Genomic DNA, 25092 nt, shown 5'->3' with positions numbered 1-25092 from the left:
CCGCAACTTGAAGAAAAGGTTGCCATTGCTAATTATAGTGATGCTGTGGTTGAAAGTAGTACTCTGTCCTTTGAAAGACCTCAAATGAAATGATAGCACAAAAGCACCTGAGAACTCCCCGTAAACCTATGCTCTATTCAGTATGACATTAAAGTTCAACATTACCATCATGTTGTAAGTGACATTGAAAAATTCTCATTCCGGCTTTTAGCCAGGAGGACCACAACTCTGATGGAACCTCACTCAGTATTTTCTGCAGTCATCTTGAAAGTGAAGCTGTTTAGGGGGTTGGCACATAGTAGCAATGGTGCTTCTATGCTCTTTGGTAGACAAGCATATGGCCTGGTGGCTTAATTCACTTCAGTAAATAGCATTCACTATCGCATTTTTAACACTGGGCTAAATTCTGTGGTGAGCCGCCAAGAGAAGAGGCAGTGTTGTGGGTTGAGTTGTGTCCCTCCAAAAAAGATGTTTTGAAGTTCTAACACCCAGTACCTCTGAGTCTCATCTTATTTGGAAATAGGGTCTTTCCAGATGTAATTCATACTGGAGAAGAGTGGACCCCTAATCCAATATGACTGGGATCTTTATAAGAAGGTGGCCTGTCAAGACACAGACACACAGGGAGAATGCCATGTGGCAATGAAGGCAGAGTTTGAATTATGCAGTTGGAAGCTAGGGATTGCCAAAGATTGCCAGCAAACCATCAGAAGCTCGGACAGAAACAAGGAAGGATTCTCACCTACAGGTTTCAGAGGGATTGTGGCCCTGCTACACCTTGATTTTGGATTTGTGGCCTCCAGAACTGTAAGCCAATAAATTTCTGTTGTTTTAATCCACTCAGTTTGTGTACTTTGTTATGACAGCCCTAGGAAATGAATACAGTCAGGAATGTCTCTTGTCCCTAGGTGACGTGGGTCCTAGTGGTGGATATGTCACATACACAGGGTGTAGTGAGGATGAAATGTGGAATCGAGAGAGGACCAGCGAAGACCAAGTTACTAGAGGAGGTAGATTTTAAACTGGTTTCAGAGACATTTGAAGTGACTTTCTTCCCCTTGTGTGGTAGTCTGGACCCAAGAGAAGGCAATCTATAATCTGGCCTAAATGGCCAAATCTTTCTCCTCCCACCACACAGAATATACTCATTCAAATAATATGAACTAGTCCCAGCTGAATAGACACCGTCTTTATTACCAGTGGGCCAACAAAAGTAGGTTAGGTTAATTACATAGATAAAAAGGGATTTGAAATGTGGAATGTTAAAGCCAAAGTTCCAGTGACTAATTATTCCACCTCCAGTATAATTACCCTAACCTGAGCAGCTGTTCTAAAACCCAGATGTGTAGAACCCTGACAAATCTTTCTTTTAAAGTGCTAGAACAGAGATTCAGACTCTGAATTTGCCGATTTAGTGCAAATTTGGATCCAGCACCAGTCTAGCAGTCCATTCCAGCCCTCAGCATGAAAACAGAATGCTTGGTCCCATGCCCATGATGGGGGCACTCCAGGAAGCGCTGGTGTTCCCAGCTGGCTTCCTGCCACACCAGGACCATATTGACTCTCTAAAATGAATATCTCACTGTGTCACTTCCTGTGTACAAGCTTTTAATGGTTCTGCTGCCTATAGAATCAAGTCTAAGCATGATGTTTTAACAAGCCTCCATGATCTTTCCCCTCTCTGGGCTCCTGTCCTGTCATCCTCTCCCTTTAATTTCATGACTAGCTACACAAAATTACTTGTTGTTTCCATAGCACATCCTTGTGTGTCCTGCCCCTGTGACTTTAACTTACTATCCCCTAAACGTATAATGCCCTTTCCTTCTTTCTTTACTGGGGAAACTAGTTAATCTTCAAAACTTTGTAAGGGAGGCTTTCCTATGAAAGTCTTCCTTAAACCACTACCTCCAAAAAGACTTAATAACTTCTTTCTTTGTATTATTTTCGCATACTTCTTTACTGTGCATCTCACACTATATTTAAAGCTTTGTTTATAAATCCTCTTCTAATTAAACTTTGAGCTCCTGGTCTTACTCATATCATGATGCCCAGTAGGTAAGCACAGTGCCTATAGCAGGTGATTAGTAGCTATTTAAATGCATTTTTTCACTTAATAAATATTTATTGAGGCTTTTCATGTGCCAGGCATTATTCTAGGCCTTTCAGATATGGCAGTAAATAATACGGATAAGGACCTTGCCTACATGGAACTCACATTCTGATAGAGAATTGGGTAAATAAATAAAAAATAGATATGATGTATTACTTTCAGGTAATGATACTTGCTATGAAGAAGAACAAAGGAATAGAAGAGATTGTTGATCAATGAAGATTCTCTTAGATTCACATGTCAAGAAGTGGTCAAATGAATCTTACCAAAAAAGGCTGAGCTTTCTCTCCAATCCACCTTGACTACCGATAGCCTTCTTAGCCAAGTCCACTTAATATGCCCTTAGAGAGAATCAGGGTTGAAGGAAGGGAACATGTGACACATATTGGGCCAGGAGCTTTACATACATCATCGTATTGGATTTTTATAACACTCCTTGAGATAGGTGCTGTTACAGATGGGTGATAACCTGAACTTCAGCGAGGTCAAATAATGTGTGCATGGTGTAGTGTCTGAGTACATGAGCCAAGATTCAAATCCAGGTACTCCTGGGCCACTGGGTTAACAACCGTTCTACAGTTGAATTCAATAAATAAATACAAGTGCTGAATTTGTGCCAAGCCCTGTTCTAAGTGCTTGGCATACACCAGTGAATAGAATAGATAAAAATCCCTGCCCTTACAGAAAATAACAAATGTTGGTGAGGTTGTGGAGAAATTGGAACTCTTGTGCATTGCTGGTAAGAATGTAAAATGGTGTAGCCACTATGGAAAATAGTATGACACTTCTTCAAAAAATTAAAAATATAATTACCATATGATCCAGCAATTCCACTTCTGGGTGTATGCCCAAAGGAATTGAAAGGAGAGTCTCGAAAAGATGTTTGTACATCCATTTTTATAGCAGCATTATTCACAATACCTAAAAGGTGGAAGTAACCCAAGTGTCCATCAACAGACGAATGGATAAGCAAAATGTGTTATACACATGCAATGGGGTATCATTCAGCCTTAAAAAGAAAGGAAGTTCTGACACATGCTACAACATGGATGAAACTTCAGGACCTTTAACTAAGTGAAATAGGACAAATACTGTGTGATTCCATTTATATGAGGTACCTAGAGTAGTCAAACCCACAGAGACAGAAAGTAGAATGGTGGTTACCAGCAGCTGAGGAAATGGGAAGTTGTTGTGGGTGCAGAGTTTCAGTTGGGGAAGATGGAAAAGAGTTCTGTGGATGGGTAGTGGTGATGGTTGCACAACAATGTGAATGTACTTAATGCTACTGCACTGCACATTTAAAAATGGTTAAGATGGTAAATTTTACGTTATGTGTATTTTACTACAGTTAAAAAGAAATCCCTGCCCTTATGGGGCTCATGTTCTAGTTAGGGGAGACAGACAATGAACAATAAACAGATTAAATATGTATATTATAAACTTTTGTTAGAAGGACAAGAGTGATATAGAGTAAACAGACCAGGTTAAAGAGGATTGAGAGGGCTGGGGCAGGGAGAGAGTATTGTCAGTTCCATAAAGCATGGTTAGTTCTGTGGTCTTCTTCAGCTAAAGTTAATACGTTGTCAATAAAGTGTGTCAGCCGTGAAACTGTGATATCTTCCTTGGCATCCACATTTTGCCCAGAAATCTCTGGCTTGTTGGAGTCTTGAGTGGGAATTTAAAGTCTCTCAGAAATAAGTTTCAAATACTGTGGGGAGTCCAGATTGCTAGGGCTGATGGAATGTCACATGGAAACATCCAGAGAGGCCTACTTTCCAATATGTGAGGGAGACAGCCAGGAGGCGCATGCACGTTAGGGAATAATAAGCAGTCAGAGGGAAAAGTAAGAACAAAGGTAAAGAAACTTGGCAGGGTGGGTAGTTTTAGGCAAGGCAAGAGGCTCTAAAACCGGTAAATGAGGGTAAGTAAGCACAGGATTTTATTGCTAATTATTGATTTACCTCATCCACTGGCTCCTTCAGCAAGTCTTCTAGGGCCACCTCTGCATGTGCCTCTGGGCTAGTTCCTGGGGATTGGGATAGAAAGCGTAGCTGCCCTCGGGGGGTCTGTAATCTAGTAGGAAAGTCAAAACCTATGCACAATGTGGATACTTAAATAAGAAAGGCATATAGTTTGTGATAGAATACCCAGATGAGTGACAGAGACCATAAATGCTGCAGACAAGTATGGCAGTCAACATATTTAACAACTGGTCCTGCACAGGCATCAGATGGGATTAGACTGGATGGGACCCAATAGGAACACACTGTAGGAGTGAACAATCTGTGCACTGTGATCAGGAGCATCAGCCCTGGTTGTAGGAGCTTTGAGGAGCAAAGGTGCCTGGGGCTGAGGCTACCGCAAGACATCTCAGGGAGGAGATGGAACTCAGATGGAACCCGGAGCGGAGGGAAGGGGGAGAGGGGCAGGAGTAATTAAGTTCGTTTCATGATGTAAGTGGGATTCTTGGAAGATTGTCGTGACAGCTGTGTGTGGGATGGAGTAGAGGGGAGGAATGCAGGAGGAAAACTGATGAGGAGGCTGTTCTAGGGGCTGAGGTGTGAGGCGAGGAGAATGGAAGACATGATATTGGAGAGAGTGAGGCTAACCTGGGAGAGAGGGAGAGCTGAGGGGCAGAGACTGTGTAACTCCATATCATATTGCCGAGGGCCAAAGCGTTTCTTTCTTAGTACGAATTGTTCAGATGTGACTAGGAAGTGTAATAAAAGCATAATAAGGTGTGAACTTAAGCTGCTGACACCGCTCCCACTCCCTTCCCTGAAATTCCCCTCTTATGACCCAACAAGGGAGTTGGAAAATAATATTTGTGAAGAGGGCTTGCCTAATAGAGCTGGGCTCCCCACAGGTGTAGCCTTGTCAGCAGAAATTGCTCCGGGGTCTGCAGTATTTGAGGAACAGAGGTGGGCGTCTCAACCTCAGTCTCTGGCTAGGGTCTTAAAGGATGTTTTAAATTCCTGGAAGCCCCTAAACCCTGGAAACTCTCTTCCCGGGAAGTCCCACCTTAGGAGCTGTATCTGGGTTTCCAGAGCCGTGGGAAGTTTTCTGATCTGCTGTTCCAGCAAATCCCAACCTTCCCTTCCTGTTAAAACTGGACTTTGGGCATGCCACTCTCCACCTCTCCACCTAGTCAAGCTGTACGCAGAATTCAGGAGCTCTGAGAAGAGTAGGGTTGCCCTTCCGTAGTTTTCATTTGAGGGCTAATCGAAAACTCCTCAGGGAAGTGGTAACGTTTGTCCAGAGCTCTTGCAGATGGGAAGAGGAAGCTGTATGACTGCATGTGTTTCAACTTCTAGAAAAACCACTTCAAGAGGATGAGGGGTAAATGGATGTAGTCAGTGGGTGGGGTGGCAGGCCAATTGAGCTAAGATGACTTCACCAACACTGCTAGATACACTGTATCCCTCAGAAATAGAATTGAGGTAATGTGCTTCCAGATTGAAGTGTTTGACCTAGGAGCCATCACATTTTATTGTGACTTTATACCTATAGAGTCAACTCTGAACTTACCTAATTAAGTCAACTGGGAATTGACTTTACTGGGCAGAAAAGGCAGGAGTAGAGGAGAGGGGATGGCTCTGAAGCTGTGAGCTACAAAGCGCAATCTAAGGAGCCCAGACGCTGGCAGGAGGGGGCTTCTGAACAGTGAGAAGGCAGTACTGAATGTCAGGATGAATGGCAGTACTGAATGACTGGGGAGAAGCAGAGATTGATAGGAGCCGTGATGCAGAGATGAGAGGCCAAAGACAAAGCAGGTACCATCTGCTAGATATTGAGGATGAAAGATGAATAAAACAGGATTCCTGCCTCTGGGGTTCACGACCAGAGAAACAGGCAAGCAAACAAATAATTTCCGCAGAAGGATTTTAGTTGAAGGGACGTACAAAAACTCATGGGAAGAAGGAGAAATAATAAACAGTAACACGCCTTGAATACTTCTGTGCCAGACACAGTGCTGGGTGCTTTGTATGAATTATCCCAACACCCCCGCGATGGTGAGTACCACTATTTTCATGTTTACAGATAAAGAGACTGAGACTTCTGAGCAGAGGCAGTAACTTGCCTAAACTGGTAGGTGGTAGAGCAGGCATTCTCTAAATGTAACACCATCCCAACAAATCCCAGGATTATTAATTAATAATAAGGTGTGAATTTAAGGTGCCGACACTTCTCCTATTCCCTTCCCTGAAAAAAAATTTTGGAGGGGGAAACTAGATTTTAAAGTTCATACTAAAATGTTCTGAAAATTCTGGGGAAAAAAAAAAAAAAAAAGATGAGTAAGAGGGGATTAGACCTACCAGACACTGAAGGACCACAGAAGCTGTAATAATGTGGATATTGGAATGCTGGGTCTAGGAATAATAAACTGATGACACAGACTAGAGAGTACCTGTAGGAATGTATGATACCTACATGATGGGGTGTAAGACTGAACCTTATATCTGATGGGAAGATGCTGTTTATTCTATAAGTAGCAGTGAGATAATTGGGTAGCCAGTGGTAAAATCACAGACATACACAGACAATTACAACCCTACTTCACTTTGTGGACTAAATGCATCAAAGATTTAAATATATGGACAACTGAAATTGTAAAAGTACTATAGGAAAACATGACCGTATTTTGTTTTATTGTATTTTATTTTTTTTTAAGATTTTATTTTTTCCTTTTTCTCCCCAAAGCCCCTGGGACATAGTTGTATATTCTTTGTTGTGGGTCCTGGTTGTGGCACGTGGGATGCTGCCTCAGCATGGCCTGATGAGCAGTGCCGTGTCCGCGCCCAGGATTCAAACCAACAAAACACTGGGCCTCCTGCAGCTGAGCCCGTGAACTTAACCACTCGGCCACGGGGCCAACCCCAACAGTGTTTTAAAATAATCTACCACAGGAAGGGCCTTTGCAAGCCTCGCACAACCCTCTGGAGCTGTTAAAGGAAAGGTTAATGAAATGAACAACATAAAAATAATTTTTTTGTCATTAAAAACACTGCGAAGTCAAAAGACAAACAATAAACTGGAAAACGTATTGCAGCATATGACCCAGACGAAGCACTACTATTTTGTTCTTACACGATAGGATGAGATATCCATGTCACATAAAGTCACATTCAACACAATTTAACATTTCATTTTGAGATAATTGTAGATTTACATGTAGTTGTAAGAAATAACACAGAGAGACCCCAGTTCCCCACAATGGTAACATCTTGTAAAACTATAGCATCATTTCACAACCATGACATTGACATCCACACAACTCACAGATCTTATTCAGATTTTTCCAGTTTAATTTGTACTCATTTGCCTGTGTGGTGTGTGTGTGTGTGTATTTAATTCTATGGAGGATTATCACAGGTGTCTGGTGTTTTATTTGTGGATGCACCACCACAGTCAAGATACAGAGCAGTTCCATCACCACAGGAGTTTTCACGCTACCCTTTTGTAATCACATCCACCTCCCGCCTGCTCCGCCTCCCCCATCTCTGACCCCAGGCAATCACTAATCTGTCTTCATGTCCATAATAGTGTCATTTAATGAATGGTATATATATATGGAATTATACAGTATATAACCTTTTGCAATTGGCTTTTTTCAAAACTCCAAATGATTCTCTGGAGATTCATTCACTCATTCATTTGTTCATTCGGGTTATTACATGTGTCAATAGTTTGTTCCTTTTTATTGCTGAGTAGTATAGTCCATGGTATAGATGTACCACAGGTTTTTAAACCATTCAATCACTGAAGGTTGTTTTAGTTTTTGGCAATTACAAATAAAGCTGCTATGAACATTCATGTGCAGATTTTTGTGTGAACATAAGTTCGTCTCTCTGGGATAAACATCTAGGAGTGGAATTGCGGCTCATATGGCAATGCATGTTTAGTTGATAAGAAACTGCCAAACTTTTCTAGGGTGGCTGTATCATTTTACATATATATTATATCATACATATGATGTATAATATCAGAAATAAATTATATAGATATAAAAATATCAAAAATAAATTATATATAATATCAAAAATCTGTGAATAAGCAGTTCACAGAAAAATAAGTATAAATGTCTCTTTGACATGAAATTATACTCAAACTTGCTCATAATATGAAATATAAAAAATACAGTTATGGTAGATACCATTTTTCTACTTACCAAACTGGCAAAGGACAAAAAGTTTGAGAACATATTTGGTGAGTGTTTGGAGCAACAGATGATTTCACACATCATTGATGGGAATATAAGCTAATAAAGCTGTATGGAGAACAATTTAAAAATATTTCTGAAAAATTTTAATGCCTATATCCTTTGACTCAGCAATTCCATGTCTAGGAATTTATCCAATAAATACACTCATATATGTATGAGATTTATTAATTCATTCAACAAGTATTTATGTGTCAGTCACTGTTCTGGTTGCTTGGGATACATTACTGGGTAAACCAAAGATCTTTACCCTCATGGAGGTTGTGTTCCGGTAAGGGGAGACAGACCATAAATAATCAACATCATCAATAAGCAAGTGATAAAATATGTTAGAAAATGATAGGTGCTCTGGACAAACAGAATTGGATGAAGGAGATCGGGTGTGCTGGGAGTGGGTAGGGATGCAATTTTAAATGGATGGTTGGGGTTGGCTTCAATAAGATGACTTCTGAGCAACAATTTGAAGGAGATCCAGCAGAGAGATTTGGTGCTTACAGAATATTGTGCTTCCACATTTCCCAGATCCCTGGCTATTAGGTTTGTCCCTGTGACTGGTTTTGATCGATAGGCTGTAAGTGGAAATAATTTGGACAGAAGTATTTGAGAATTGGTACCTGATGCTAGCTTTCTCTTTCCTGCTTTGGAAACTGCAGAAGCCTCAAGTGACGATGGTGGAGTTCTAAGACGGAAGCAGCCCCAACTATTTGGCCACTACTGGAGAGAATGCTGTCATTATGAACAGCGTGCATAGGGCTTTTATGTGTTTAAACCACTGAGATTTTGTGGTTTGTTTATAATTGCAGCCTAGCCCAGCCTTAAGAATTCAAGAGGTGAGGGAGTTAGCTGTGTGGCTATTTGGGGGAAGAGCATTTTTGGCAGAGGGAAGAGCCAGGGCAAAGGCCTCAAGACAGCAATGTGTCTGGATGTTCCAGTGGTTTATGTAAAAGGGTATTTACGAAGCATTGTTTTAGTAGCAGAAGACTGGAAACAGACTAAATGTTCTTTGATAAATAATTATGGCACATCCATTCAAGGAAATAGAAGGCAGCTAATATTATAATACAGCTTTGTAACTAATTAACAATACAATAATTTGTAAGTAATATTACAAATAATTAAGGGGCCCTTTATGCAATGCTATATAATGATCTCCAAGATATATGATTAGGTAAAAAATGCAAGACAAGAACAGTGTGCACAAGGTAATATGGTTTTAAATAAATGCTCTCTTAACAAAATAAGGGTATATACTTATGTATATGCTTGTTTAAGAATAAGGTTATGAATGTTAGAAAGTCACTTCCACAGAAATATTAAGGTGTGTCATGTGCAAGGAGTGGAAGAGAGTCAAGATTCTCAGCTGGGGGTGATTTGGCAACGTCTGGGGACATTTTTGGTGGTCATGACTGGTGAGGAGGATGCTACCGGCATCTAGTGGATAGAGGCCAGGGGTGCTGCTAACATCCTACAACGCACAAAGACAACCCCACAATAAAGAATCATCTACCCCCCAAAGTCAGTAGTGCTGAGGTTGAAAAACCTTGGTCTGGGGGCCTTGATTAAAAGGTTTCAACTGGGTTACTCTGAAATGGTGAAATATACTAGTGCGTGCTACCAGTGCCTCACAGCATCAACTTTATTTTCATCTGTGGCCTGTGAGCTAAGATCTTCACACGAGTCAGCTGCTGGGGAAAGACCAAACAAGAAATTCTCATCAGTTTCTTTTAACCAAATCCTTCTTTTTGCTGGTTAGAAAATAATGGCTTTCTATGTTTTAGCAAAAGCTCCATCTGTATTTGAATATACTCTTTTGGTTATAACAAATAATGTGCTTCAACAAATGGAAAAAGTATCATAAATGGCAACAGATGTAGCTTAGTGCTGACTTTAGATGGTGGCAAGGCCTCCCATTGGACAAGCAATGCTACATACTTCCCACTCAGAGCCATCAAACAAAATGCTTACAAATTAGAAAGTAACGACCATTGCTTTACTAGTTATGATAAACCAGAAAAACAGGCTTGGGCTTATTGCATCTATTATTGCACTGTGGTGTTTGGACATTCTGATGCCTATGGTAAGATAAATAATATTTATGGTTTCTTCAATGTATCAAATCATTGTTTACGAAATGCAGTGTAGTATGAAATGCTGTCCTCTCTCAGAGTTTAGACCACAGAGTGACCAGGCGCTCATTCTGGGGTTGTGATTGAAATACTGGAGCCCAGCATGGGTAATCTTCACGTAGACACTCTAACCACAGATGTCAAAGTGCTTAGCAGCCTCTCAGGCCTTCTCAGACTCCTCCACGTGTTCTTAACCAATACCCTTAACATCGCCATGTGAGCTTTTGGGTGGAATTGAGGAAGGGTAGCATTAAACTCACTGAGTAATCTGAAAATGAAGGGTGGGGGAATGCAAATGAGTTCAGTTAGGTTCAAGGAAAATTTCTGAGGATGTTAGCATTTTCCATTTTGGGGGAAAAAGATGTCTTTTAAAACTTTTCCGTAAGAGAATTGCTAAAATCTCGTCAGTGCATATGTGAACTAAAATTGTGCAGAACAAAAAGTTTTAAACCATCAACAAAAGAGCAAGTTCCAAAGACCTGAAATAAAATAATAAATCAGTGAAGAATAGTATATCAATGAAGACAAACAGACCTCAGTTTCTGTATCTGAAAATAGGGAGAAACAATCTCTTATCCAAAACTCTTGGAGCCAGATGAGTTTCAGAATTCAGGATTTTTAATATTGTAGAAAAGTAAGAAAATGTACATGTCATTAATTATATAGAACCCTAAAAGGGGTTTGGGGCAGTATCCTCTAATGAAACATAACATTTCTGTAGTGAAATGCGCACCAAATGGGTTAAATAAAGGCTCTAAGTAGCCTCGCATTAGGTCAAGTCAGGATTTTCTGTCAACTGAGCTTGCTCTAGATTTATGAAAAATCTTTGAGTTTTCAGAACTTTTGGATTTATGAATTACAAATGAGAAATTGTGTATCTGTATCTCAAGGAGGTGTAATGAGAATAAAATGCTATAGCGGATGAACTGTGTATAGTGCTGGCGCATAGTAAGCAGGCAGTAACAGTGCCTAGTGTGGTTATTATGAGGGTGAGCCGTATGAAACTTTTGGTTTTATAGGTAAAACATAATCAGATATTATACTGATAATATTATATCATTATTGGAATTCTTTGGGTTGATATATATTTTGGCTTCATTATTATTTCTTTTCTTTCTTTCTTTTCCTCCCTCTCACCTTCCCCGCCTCTCATAGGGCTCTCACCTTAAAATGCCTGTATGTAGAAAGTGATGTGAATGGTCATCTTTGACCTGGTTTGGTTATTGAACAGGCTCTTTAAGCTTTATCTTGTGTATGGGTAGAAGGCCTTTGCTTAAAAAAGATAAAAACCAAAACCAAAACAAAAATAGTAAAACGGGCAGCAAGCATTTTCCTTGTCTTAGATTTCCATGCCCCTCTTTCTCAGCTAGACCCAAGTGTTCTAACCGCAGTGATTCTGATGGCCAGGAATTCCAGAGCTGGCAGTCTGGGCTGAGTCAGAGAGATTTGAGTTGGATCAGCACGGGGTCCAGGCCAAAGTCATGGTGAACTGGCATGAAAAAAACAAACAAACAAAAAAACACAAAAAACACAAAGCAGCCAGCTACCAGCCAACCATGTCAGAATTGTACCTAAATGACCTGCTGCTCCTACCTCCATTTCCTGGGCCCCATTTCTCTGTATTCCTTTCTGATAATAGACCTTTCAACCACTCTCTCAGATCATTCTAGATTTAAATAATGTCATGGACCATCCACAGGAGCAGAAAAGCCAACAAATTCATGAACTACATTCTGTTTACAAGTTCATTTGCAAGGCTAATTATTTATTTGTTTAATTAAGAAGTTTTATATCCCTAAGAGGACGTTAGTAATTGAAAGCTGCTTCTTATTTTAGTAATATGTTTAATAACTCCTGATTTTTATAGTAGGAGTGAATCTAGGCTTGTCAGATATTTTCATGCCTCTGATGAAGATGGAAGATCTTAATTAACCAAATAATTTATGGAACAAATACCATTGTTTATTGTTCTTTCCTTCTGGAAGATTGTCCAAAGCAGTACTTCCTAAACTGGGTTCCATGACTAACTGGTATTAGCAGGTGTTTCGGGAAAAAGAAAAAGGATTCTTTGCTCAAATAACTTTGGGAAACTTTGCTTTGAACAAAATCAAGCAGGTTTCATTACTGTAGAAACCCTCATAGCTTTTAATATACTAATTTGCATTATGAATCTCCAAGAGAAGACTGAGTTGGTAGGAACTCCTAACTATTGGACATGGAAACTTTCCTTTTGCCAACAGACTTAATATCTCATGGGACACCAATGTTGCAGGCAGTACAGAGTTTGAAATATTGGCCCTGGCCTATACTGGTGGTCAGTTATGTTGCCTTGATACTTAACGGTTTTCTTCTAAGGAAAACTGCTCTTCTAAGGAAAAATAAGCTGTTGTTCATAGGAGCCATAACTTGACCTTTTCTCTTCTTGTGGCTCTTTGGAGCAGAAGTGGGCACCTAATCCCAGGCTGCTGAGCTTATGGACTGGCCAGAACTGAGAAGCATGGAGAGGGCCAGTCAATTAGCAGACACATAAACAGGCTGCCATGAGGCAACAGGGTCCTTGAGGGTCCCTGAGTAAATCATGGCCATGTATAGGCAGAAGCCTTGAGAGGGAGACAGGAAACATAAGCAGAGTGGAGGGTGAGGTGGCTGATGGGGTGTGTCAAGAGCTATGGAAACAAGGATAGGGCATATGAGTCACCAAAGGGGAGATGAGCTTTGACTCCCTGCTCTGGAGGGGCAAAGAGGTAACCCCACCCCTAGATCAACTCTGCAAACTTCTAATTGCTTTTGCCAGGCTGGGATGTGCATCTTCATGGGCTCCTCAAGATATTGCTGTTCTTATTTCCAGTAACTTCTCGTTATAAACTCCTCATTGTCCAATGCATTCTCATAATAAAGTCCATCATAATTTGAAATAACCTGACAACTCTATACCTTGCAACTTAAAAAAGTCCAGTGAACACTTCAGTTTGTTCCGAAGAATACTTCTTTTCTATTGAAAATAACTTTTTTTCCATCAAAATTGATGCATAGAAAAATTAAAATCCCAATTAAGTTCAAAGCAGACAATAAAAATTACCTACCATTTCCCGCACTCAGATAATCACTGTTAATTTTTGGTATATATCTGTGTAGCACTCTCTCTCTCTGCCGCTGTCTAATTACAAAAATGGGAGCATACTGTTTATGCTATTTTGTATTTTTTTCACTTAACTATTGTAAATATCTTTTCCTTTTTATCACAACATACTTAATATTAAATCATATTCTGTTATGTGTACAAAGTTTACTTAATTAATTACCAATGTTGGACATTTGGGTTGTTTATTTTTTTGCTACTATTAAACACGTCTGTGATAACTAACTTTGTTCACTAAATGTTTGCAAATAGATGTGATTATCTCTTAGGATAAAGTCCTAGAAGTGGAGTTACTCCATCAAAGCATGTGCACAGTTTTAAGGATTTTGATTCTTGTGGACAAATTGCCCCCCAGAAAGCCTGTGCTAATTTACACATCAATCCAGCAGTCTCTGACGGTCAAGCTTTCTTTTCTGTGGCTTCTCTCTCTAAGCTTTTCACTGCTTCTGCAATGAAATCGCTTGTCCTAAACTTGTCAGCAAGGGCTCCAGCCGCTCTGACTCAGAACACTGCCGCAATCTTCTCTTTCTTTTCCTGCCGCTGGATCTCTCTCTATTGAACTGCCTACTGAGCAGCAGAGGAGAAAAGTGAACCCACTTTTATTTGCACCCCATCCAGCCTTGAGGAGACAGCAGTAGCAGCAAATTAAACTCAAGCCTCACAAGATTTGCTTCCATTAGGAAATGAAAGACCCACAAAGTCCAAGGAGCCCATTAGTGGCAAGTCAATTAAGAGCATAAACCCAAAGAATGTCCGCAGCTTGCAGCTTGATATTATACGGTTGCTTAGGATTCATATAATTCTCATTGCTGAAATGTGTTTAAAAACAATGACAACTCCAATTACATTCCTGATAGACTAGCTAGGGCCAACCACCTGTGACTCTAGTCAACAATGAAAGACAGTTGTGACAAATGCTGCTGAGACGATAATAGCCTAGAGGAGAATAAAAACATCAGTGCTTTTTTATTGTGTAACTTTTCGTCTTCTATGTTGAGGGGAACAGGGCTTGAGAATCCTATTTATGGGCTGTGAGACTCTTTCTTTTGCCCTTCATGGTCAAAAGGGCATTTGGGGAATTTTGCTGTCAGCTGGCAGTTCCAGTGCAGCCAGCAAAGGCAGGCTAAGATACAGTTACTTTTACTGCCTGTTCACGTCTCTGGTAAGAACTTCTGAAAACTCGGAGAAGGTTAGGCTGCCCATTAAAATGTGTAATCTGGGCTTTTGTGGGTTAGTTATGCACGTTCTCCCTAACCAAATTAGTCCACGCCACTGAGGATAAATTGCATTTTTCATGTATTTATTCACTCACTCTTCCCTTGTTCAAAAGACGTCTATTAACTATCTTTTATGCTACATGTTTTGCCTACATTTTTAAAAAAAACATTTGTATGTGTTTTATATAAGAATTTAAGTTTCATCAAAAGTGAAAGTCGTTAAGCTGCGCATGACTGTATTGCAGGGAAATCTCAATTTAAATACTGTTGGTGACCTTTTCTCACTATTGCCTCGCAATGTAAGTCTCTTTTCCTTTAGAAACATTTTCAGAGGATCCAACCCTCTTACTTTTGTCATCAAATCATACGTTTCATATTTTTCAACTGAGTTTGTAACAGGTCATTTATTGAATTAGTGGCAATGATAGAACAGTGCAAATCGGAGATTATGTTGAACAGAAATGATTTACAAAATCTCTATTCAACTAGGGCATTCTGTTAAATATTTCTTGTCAATGGATTCCTAGTGCAACTGCTTAAACTTTGCCTTCACGAGAGCCAGCGTGGGTGGGAAACCGCACAGTAGAGTGCAGTTTAGGAAATGAACAAAGAAGATCACAGAGATCACATTAATTTTAGAATTTACTGTTTTGGAGCTAGAAGAGCCCTGAGAGCGTTTCTATTTCAGGAGGAAAAGATAGAGAATCAGGAAAGTACAACAGAGCAGTTGTGATCTGAGATAAGAGAGATGGGGCCACTCAAGAGCTCTGACCGGACCCTCTGACTGGCAGAGGACTGCAGAGTGCTTCCAACTGGCAAAGCTGACCTGTGCTTCGACAGCTTGTGCTTCTCCGCTGGGGAACTTTTGTGAAGTTTAATTTCCATGCATGTTTCTGTTGCTGCTAATGACAGCTGTGCAGCTGTTTTCATTCCAGCTAGGATACTTTTTTGCTCCAGAAAGTTTTGTGATCAGGTAACAGTCATGTCTGGATAAAAGCATTTGGGGCAACTTGAAGCAAATTCACCCAAGATTGTTGTTATTTTCAACTAAATGGCCAGCCTTGCAAGTTTATGGATTGGTCCCCAAAGCTTGTGCTCTGTGACTGCTCTTTCTTGACAGGTTAGCAATGGAGAAGGGGACAAAGGCCAATCAATGCTCCTGGGAAAAAGAGCCATGGTGGTGTTGGGAGATTGAGGGGTGGGGGTGTGTGTGTATGTGCGCACGCGCCATGAGGTAGGTGGGTATTGTTGGAGAAAGATGATCAAGTGTAGGAGAGAAGGGAATGGCTGCTACACTTTTATATTTGGAAGCAATTTCAAAATCTCTATGGAGGGATGTTTTTTGCTGTGCGAGGACGTAACTGGGAGAAGCCTCAAAAAGTTGAATGCCTTAGACCAAATTCTATTTCTTCTAAACGAATGCCTATTTGGGTATGGTAGGCAGAAGGAATGAGATGTATGTCATCTCTTCCTGGGGCTGGGACTCGGCCTGAGGGGAGGCATGGCTGCATTTGTAGGTAGATGGTGTTTGTGCTGGTGTGGGTGACCTTCATTAGTGACCCAACCTCTGTCATTTCCAAAATATTCACGTGGGCACTGTGTCCTTTGCTCTAAAAAGGTTGCTGTCGTTTGTCAGTAGTGGTGTATCTACACAGGTGCAAAGTCCCAGACCCTCACCTGTCACGGCTTCCTGGTGAGCTTTTCTAGGATGCTTGCCTCCTCTCCCCGGGGTGACAAAGTTGTGAATTGTGTGGGGTTCAACTGAGGTGTTTTGCGGACTTAGGGGATTTTCCTTAGTTAGTCTTGATTTGGAAATGGGGATTGTGGAGGTCTTCTCTGATTGTTTAGTGTTATGAATATCTATGGGTGAGGAAGAACAGAGAAAAGCAGTCCTCAGAACTTAGACAGGGTGCACAGATTCCTACAATGCCAGGTCTGTGGTTCCATCTTTTAAGCCAAGTCTGACTGACTGAGACAGAACCAAAACAACCCTGGGAAATTTAATTAGAGAGATGGGTAAATGAATGAATGAATGAATAATAAAACCAGAACCTCAGAACATTTAGAGACTTCTGGAATTGAAAATTCTTAGAAATAGTTTTGTCTGACTCATTGTCCTACAGATGAGAAAATAGAATGAAGCTATCCCAACACTAATAGCCTGCTTTCTAGGTTATGGCACATCGCTAGATAGTCTGGGAAACTGGACTTGAGTCTAGAACCTTTGATTCCAAGAGATCTGGGGTTTGCTTATGAGCCTCCAGCTGTGTGCTCCTGCCTTGGGAACATCTTTGTTCAGCATCATTAAGGATATTATTTTATCCAGGGAGGAGCTGCCCCAGGTTCTCTCTCCAGATGATCTTCGTGAGACTGTACCTTCTACTTTCTGCTGCTTTTTTTTTTACACCTATGATATCTAAATTTTTATATAATTAAAATATTTTTAATGTGTGTTTTTGCATTCAGACTATTTTGTTACAATGATTTAAGTTCCTCTTCTTTTTTTCCTTTTGAATTCTTGGCCAGTATAGTATTATCTTCTCTTTTTCTCTCACTCATCATTCAGATTTCCTGTTTTAACTTTTACTTTTCACTATCCATGTTACATGGTGGTGATGATGATGATGACAATGATAGAAAACAGTTACATACCAATCACTATGTACTAAGCACCGTTCTAAGTACTTACGAAAATAACACACGGAGGCCTGTTGTTTTCCCCCTTTAATTTTTTTTGAGGAAGATTAGCCCTGAGCTAACTACTGCCAGTCGTCCACTTTTTGCTGAGGAAGACTGTCCCTGAGCTAATATCCATGCCCATCTTCCTCTACTTTATATGTGGGATGCCTACCACAGCATGGCTTTTGCCAAGCGGTGCCACGTCCGCACCTGGGATCCCAACTGGTGAACCCTGGGCTGCTGAGAAGCGGAATGTGTGCACTTAACTGCTGAGCCACCAGGCCGGCCCCTCCCCCTTTTATAAATGTAGGTGTACTCAAAGCTTTTCTTTCAATTAAAATAGATTGCAGTTATGATTTTTATCCAGTTTTGCAGCCAAAGTTTTAGTTCTTTTCAAATTTATCATTCTCAAGCTTTTATTGCTAAAATTCTTTCTATTTTAAACTCTGTTCCATATTTTCAATTTTTTCCTCTTATTTTCTATTTTACTTTCTTAATTACATTTAATATTATTTTTTGCTGCCTAAGGTTTAATATTTTTTTAATATTTTAATCCATCTTTAAAAAATTATTCCTTCCATAAAGGAGATAGAGAAAAAGTTAATCAATAACAAGGGGACATATTCAGACAAATTCAGAAAAGAGCCAAAGTTATGGGGGAAAAGAAAAGATGAGGTCGAGACTGTCCCAGACTAAATAAAAGAGACCAAAGAGAATTCACTGTATGTAACTTGTGATCCTTGATTAGATGCTGGTTCTAAAATAAACAAAGCACAGCTAGCAGACATTCTTAGGATGATTGTGGGAATGAGTATGGACTGGAATAATTGTTCATTTTCTTAGGTGTAATAATGGTATGAAGCTTGTGTAGGAGAATTCCTTTCTTTTAGGCCATGCATGAGAGAGATGGATAAAGTAAAAATGGCAAACTGTCCCAATTATTGGATCTAAATGAAAGATATATAAGTATTGACTTTACCGTTCTTCAACTTTTCTGTGGGTTTAAAAATTTTCATGAGGAAAGTTAGAAAATACAAACAAAACCAAACACAAATAGCGAAAAAACTCTACCTTTCTTATCTACCTTTTAATTTTTGTTCATAACTTGACTATTAATTTTTATTATTAACTGCTTTTCTGCATTTTTAATTTAATATTTTTAGTTCCCATTATCTATTTTACATTTTCACTTGTCCTTCACTGTTGGTTCTCCAGAAAACTCATCCCTAACCTAGGGAAAACCACAAGTTAACATCCCTCTCTTAAATTATCCAATGAAATGGAGAGATTCAGCATTCTCCATCTTCCCATTGAAATATTCATGAAAACAACATAACAGAAATGCAAAGTGCAACAGCAGGAATACTGCAGGAGCAAGTTCTAACAGCCCAGGTGTGGGTGTGGCTCTGAGGCGGAAGGGCAGTAACAGATTCCCTCCTCCCACTCCTGCTGCAGAGAGAGCAGCCAGGCTCAAAGCTTGCCCTTAGGTGTGTCTGTGGTTCGTCAAAGGGGACACAAAGCCACAGGCAGAACACAATAGATTTCCTAAAGCGTGAATTTCACTTTAAGATTTGAGGGAAGTTACTTTTATATTAAAATAAACACGAGTATATTGTGGAAAGGCTTGCAAAATGGAGATTCCAAAGGAATTTCATGCTTATTGAAGACTGTTTTGAGATATCCTTTAAGATTCCCAGGAGTATAAGGGAAAAGGTTTGTGAAGCTCTGAGTTACGTTTTGTTATGTGTGTGTTTGGTTAAAGAAGGTTTTATAGGGAGAAAGTTTTTGTGGGCTAATATATATATATTTACATATAAAATTGATATATAGTGGATATGTATGATATATATGAGTATATATATATAATACAGGCATACCTCAGAGGTATTGCAGGTTCAGTCCAGACCACTGCAATAAAGTGAATATCACAATAAAGCAAGTCACACAAATTTCTTGGTTTCCCAGCGCATGTAAAAGTTATATTTACACTATACTGTAGTCTATTAAGTGTGCAATAGCATCAGGTCTGAAAAAACAATGTACATACCTTAATTTAAAAAATACTTTATTGCTAAAAGATGCTAACCATCATCTGAGCCTTCAGCGAGTCATAATCTTTTTGCTGGGGGAGGGTCTTGTCTTGATGTCGATGGCTGCTGACTGATCAGGGTGGTGGTTGCTGAAGGTTGGGGTGGCTGTGGCAATTTCCTAAAATAGGACAACAACGACGCTTGCCACATCGATTGACTCTTCCTTTCAAGAATTATTTCTCTGTAGCATGCGATGCTGTTTGGTAGCATTTTTACCTGCAGTAGAACTTCTTTCGAAATTGGAGTCAATCCTCTCAAACCCTGCCATTACTTTATCAACTAAGTTTATGTAATATTCTAAGTCCTTTGTTGTCATTTCAACACTCTTGATAGCATCTTCACCAGGAGTAGATTCCATCTCAAGAAACCACATTTTCACTTGTTAAATTATAGAAGTAATGCATATGTTTATTGTGAAAAAAAAATACGTTTTTTTCCTCCTGTGAATCCTCCACTTGGAATTCTGGCTCTAATTCTACTCCTTGTGTGATCTTCTTGAACATGCTCCCTCATTCTGGGTTCCTTGAAGCAGCTCTATTAGCTTCAGCTAAAAGGATTGAAAGGAAAGAAAGGACCCCATCACAGAATATTTGAAGCGGTTACTCACCAGGCCTGTATATACATATTAAAATTCTCTGAGTTGTTATAGCAGCTGTTGCAACTGAAAATAATTCAGCAAACAGGATCATTTTCTGTGTAGTTTATGGGCTCGGGAACAGTCCAGAAGCATTGGAGTTTGAGTTACCGTTAGCCCCCTCGGCCAATCTCCACATGTCACAGGCTGGTAATTTGATCTACAGCTCCCTTGAAGTGAGTTTGCACTGAACACAGAAAGCTCTTTTTTTCTCCCTTTTTGCCAAACATTAAATGGACTTTTATGTGTGTCTTTTTTTCCCCTTACAAAATCACGATTTGATTCAACAAAAATATTACACACCTTCTTCCTGAGGGTTTCGTATCCTTTTCTTGGACTCACAGCCACACATTTTCGGCAGCTGCCTGCCCTCCTTCACCAGAGAGCCTAAGTACCTAAGACTGGGAGAGATGGGCCTTAAATTTAGCTGGGCCTAAGAAAATACAGGCGGCAGTGAGAAAAATATCTTCCAATGACCTTTCCTTTCAAGACTCAGGAAGTCTGCTGCTTCTCAGTGCTCTTATCATTGCTGCAAAGTTTTGATTTTTTCAATCTCTAGTGATGGTTTTCAGGGCAAATTAGAGCAGAAGCCGAAAGAGCCCCCTGCATTTAGAGAGCAGGAGGAGCCCTCCTCAGGGTGGAAGCAGTCCCACCTGGCCTCTCTGGGCCACCTCCTAGAGGCCAGGGCCAGGAGGTGTGTCTGATGATGGAGACAACTGGAGCCCCTTCAGCAATGGAAGCTGGCGCTGTGTTGATTCCATCTGCTGACGTTTAGATTGTAGTGGGTAGGGCAGAATTCCTGATGACGCCATCAGTTCACCACCATGCAACAGGTAGCCTGCTTTCCAGCTACTTTGCATGATATCCAGACTTCCTGGCAATAAGGCTTGGCGGTTCCCAGAGCCTGAGGCAGCACCACTGAACTCAGTTGCTTCCATTTTTTAATGATACCCTAACCAGTGGTTGAAATAGCTGAGATAACAGTGGCCACAGTGATGTGCTATTTTGGGTTACTAAAAGCTGAAATTTGTTTTTTGCTGAAGAGAGTTTATCAAACAGTTGAGTAACCTTCATATCAGTAACACTGGGGGTCCTGTCTGGCTTATCAGCTGGGGGTATTATTAAGGAAAGATTAAATATAAGTCTTCAGAGTCACTGAAGTTCTTATAACATTTTAAGTTACAACCTAATAGGTTCTTCCCTAGAGACATCTAAACTAATTTGACCCAAGTTTTGGGATGCCTAAAGCCATTGTGCTTTAGATGATTTCTGTTCATGATTGACACAGATTGTCACAAGTTTACAGAATCTTGAGTTATGAGGTCTTGCAGTCCATCTGAAAGACCGCTTGCACAAATCATTGCCCACAACAGAATCTGGGCTTGTCCAGAGTGCCCAAGGGGAGGAGGGTGGCATTCAGATTAGGATGGGTGAACTGCAGGGTTGAAACCGCGTGCACACTATACCCCAATAAGAAAAACCTCAACTGTTGTAACCTACTTCTAGTTTCTCAGAACAGAGATTGATTATGAAGGGGGCCAAAACAAACAAAAAACAAAAACTCCAACTAGATATTTGATTATAACAGTAATTTTGTGATCATTTCTATGGGAGTTTGAGAGAAATATTAACTGGGTTCTGATTCTGGAATAGACAAGACCCTGGCTTTGAATCCAGCTCTGCAGGATGATGTTGCCCAGAAGGCCTTGCTTGTGCCTTGACAGCCAAGGCCTGAGGAGCAGGTTGCCCAGATGCTTTCCAGGGGCTGGTCTTGGGGGGCAGCTCATTGATTGCTCATGCCCTTACTGAAGGGAAGAGGGTAGATTGGAGGCTCCTCCAGACACTTAATGGAATTTGGGGATAAAATATTTAAAAGGTTAAAAAGCCTTTAAAAGGGAGGAACTTCTGGTCTCCCTATGGAAGATAACTGAATACTGTTAAAATATTTCCATTCCTGGTAAATCAGTCAATTCCCAGATACTTATAGAAGGCCTCCCATTGTCAAAATCTGGATCCAAAATTACTCACTGCAGTAATTTCATCTGCAGAAAGAACTCACCTATCAATGACAAGGTCACAACCATGTATAAGAGAAAAATGCACTTCCCCAGCTTAGCAACATGCCTGTTTCCAGCTCACTGTAGGAGGGAGTGTCCTCCAATCCAGACTCTGAACTAAGAAATTAGGTAATTCAATGACAATAATAATTTTAGCTGCAGCTAAAGGGAAGTTTGCAGCTTTAAAACAGGAAATGGAAAACAATAAGTAAGAAGCTATAAAATAAATTGAGCACATAGCTTTCTGTTACTTTTTATACCCAGTGGTACATAGCATTTACTTTAGGAAATGACAGGCTGATATAGAGGGCCAGCAACTTCTGGAGTCCCTCTCTTTTTTATTGAAATGGAAGTGGGAGCAATGTTGGATGTTCTTAAGGATTAGTTTTGTATTTCTTTGTAAATTTCTAATTGGGGAGCTTTAATATGTGTCCAAAGGCATTCTTTTTTTCTTTTAATATTTATATGCTATCTTATGGTAAAATGAATCTTTGCTGTGAACTTGAATCTGGGTATAATTATTAGCCGCATTTTGTTGAGTGATTACAGCAAGGCAGGTCCTGTATTAAGCACTAAAATGCATTAGCTTTTTTTTTTAACTTACTTAACATTATGATGTAGGTACTATTATTTATCCCCATTTTACAGATGAGGAAACTGAGGATCAGAAAAGTTATGCAGCTTACCTAGGACACAGCTACTAGCAAGTGTGGTACCAGAACTCAGACCTGCCTGTCTCCAGAGCCTGAGATCTTAATCTATTCTGCTGACTTTAGTTCTGTATGATGAGTTTCACAATCTGAAGCTTGGGAACTCCTGGGGAGCCATGGGATAATGTTTAAGGAATATTTAAGTGAACTGTACACGCTACAACTCCCATATTGTATCGCAGTTTCTTTTAAATAAAGTTTCTTTAAAATACGTACAGGAAAGGTCTCTGACCAATAAACTCAGGTCTCCAAACTAGGCTGAATTTGCCATGTGCTATTTCTCCAGCATTTGGATTTTAACAGACAGCAAAGCAGAAGTGACCACTCCTTTCCCTGGGCTTCAAGGACTTTAAAAATGTCCTGGAAATTTGGAGAGCTCTGAATTTCAGCATTGGTGTTGTGTGTGGTCTGGATGGAAAGGGTCAGAGTGTAGTGGGAAGGTGATAGGATTTGTAGTCTAAAGAAGGCCGGGAAATCCCAATGGCCCCAGTCTGCCTTAGGGTCTCAGTATTCTCACCTTTAATGGAAATGATATCAGTACCTACTCAATCAGAATGCTGTTTGCATTGAATTAGACAATGCATGTGGGTGAATTTATGAGTTCTTATTTTTGGAGGTATTGAAGGTCTCCTCCACCGCTTGACAACATGTGAGCTGATATTTTACCATCCTCTGTTTCTAAGGACCTGTTAAAGTCATTTTTTTCTGGGAGTGATCTATCCGTCAGGATCCTGGCAGGAAACAGATGGTGCACTCATGCTGGGACGAGTTTAATAAAGGGACTGTTTACAAGGGTGTGTGCTGGATTTAGGAAAAGCAGCAAGGGATGTGGCAGTACCCCAGTGGGGAGCCATTACCAACACTCAGTCTGAAGGGGAAAGGGGAGGGAGTGTTTACCAGCATCTGGAGTTTTTGCAGAGGGCTGCCTGACAGAAACTGTGGCCTTTGGTGGAGGAAGGCAGTCAACCCACAGAAAACTACTGGGGAGAGATCTTGGGAAAAAAATGTCCTGACCTCACTTTCTTCCCTCCCTTTGATCTCCTGCAGGTACCCACCACTGGCTGGATCCCAGTGGAAGCCAGAGGGGAAGGGAGTTCTTTACGCTGTCCATACAGGTCAGCCCCCAGGGCAGAGAGCAGGTGGAGAAGATTGGAAAGTGGATCTGAGCAAGCAGAAGGTATTGAGCACAGCCATGTGGCCTTCCAAATGTGTTAACCAATAATCTTTAACACTTTTGTCAGATTTGGCCAAGTCAACCCTAATACAAAATGACATTGTCTTGGGTGGCTTTACCTCCCTTTCTGTGTTTTCTCCATTTCTAGAGATGTTTACTCTTCACCTCCAAGCTGCGTTGGGGTCTTTTGCTCCTCTAAGTCTTCTGATTGTGAAAAAAATGAATACAAGAAGTTAATTCACGCACTTCAATGTTTTATGCTTATTATTTTAAAAAATGCATACTAATTTTTGCTCCTGCGATGGCTAAGTTGCTACCAGCCTGACACAGATGATAAATACAAAGAATAACTACCCGAAAGCACTGGAAAGTGAATAAAAGCAAGCAGATTATGGAGGGTACTTGGCACTTGGATGAAAGGACAAGACAAGGAATTCCCTCCCTTATTTATGGTTTTTAGCTTAAGAGTAGGCCGTGGGCAATGTCCGTAGTCTTTCTGGCCTGAAGAACTAGAGGAAAGAGTCGAGAACAATCACAGCCATTGAAAAGTAAGGGAGAAATCTCTAAAAGGAGGGAGTCCCAAATTCTGCATATAAACTTCGCAAATATCTGGCTGACCCCTGAACCATGGATGTATGTGGAAGACTACAAGTAGTACAGGGTAAGTGGACTGAAATGAGATATCAGCTATTGCCAAAAAGCACAGTACTTTTAAAATTTTTTTGCAGTTTCGCCAAAACAAAAATATGATATTCTTTGGGAGAAGTATAATAGAATCTAGGGTCCTCACAACAAAACACTCACAGTGTCCAGAATATCATCCAGAGTTAACTGACATACAAAGAGCAAGAATGGGGTTCTTGATCTATTCTCAAGAGAAAATATAATCAATGTAGATCAATCCTGAGGAGACTCAGGTATTGGAATTAGCAGACA

The 25092-nt window shown here is 40.3% G+C and overlaps 1 long non-coding RNA gene across 2 annotated transcripts in view; it reads left to right on the top strand.

The window, feature by feature from the left end:
- Positions 1-25092, top strand: part of LOC139076334 (uncharacterized) — a 186899-nt gene that overhangs the window by 158726 nt on the left and 3081 nt on the right. For both annotated transcript variants that reach the window (XR_011527798.1, XR_011527797.1), the window contains 2 exons: positions 24030-24159; positions 24305-24817. This is a non-coding gene — a long non-coding RNA (uncharacterized lncRNA). The remainder of the gene's footprint in view (positions 1-24029; positions 24160-24304; positions 24818-25092) is intronic.

This window comes from Equus przewalskii, chromosome 16 (assembly GCF_037783145.1).
Source record: "Equus przewalskii isolate Varuska chromosome 16, EquPr2, whole genome shotgun sequence".
NCBI lineage: Eukaryota > Metazoa > Chordata > Mammalia > Perissodactyla > Equidae > Equus > Equus przewalskii.
This window is presented reverse-complemented; position numbering and strand designations above follow the sequence as displayed.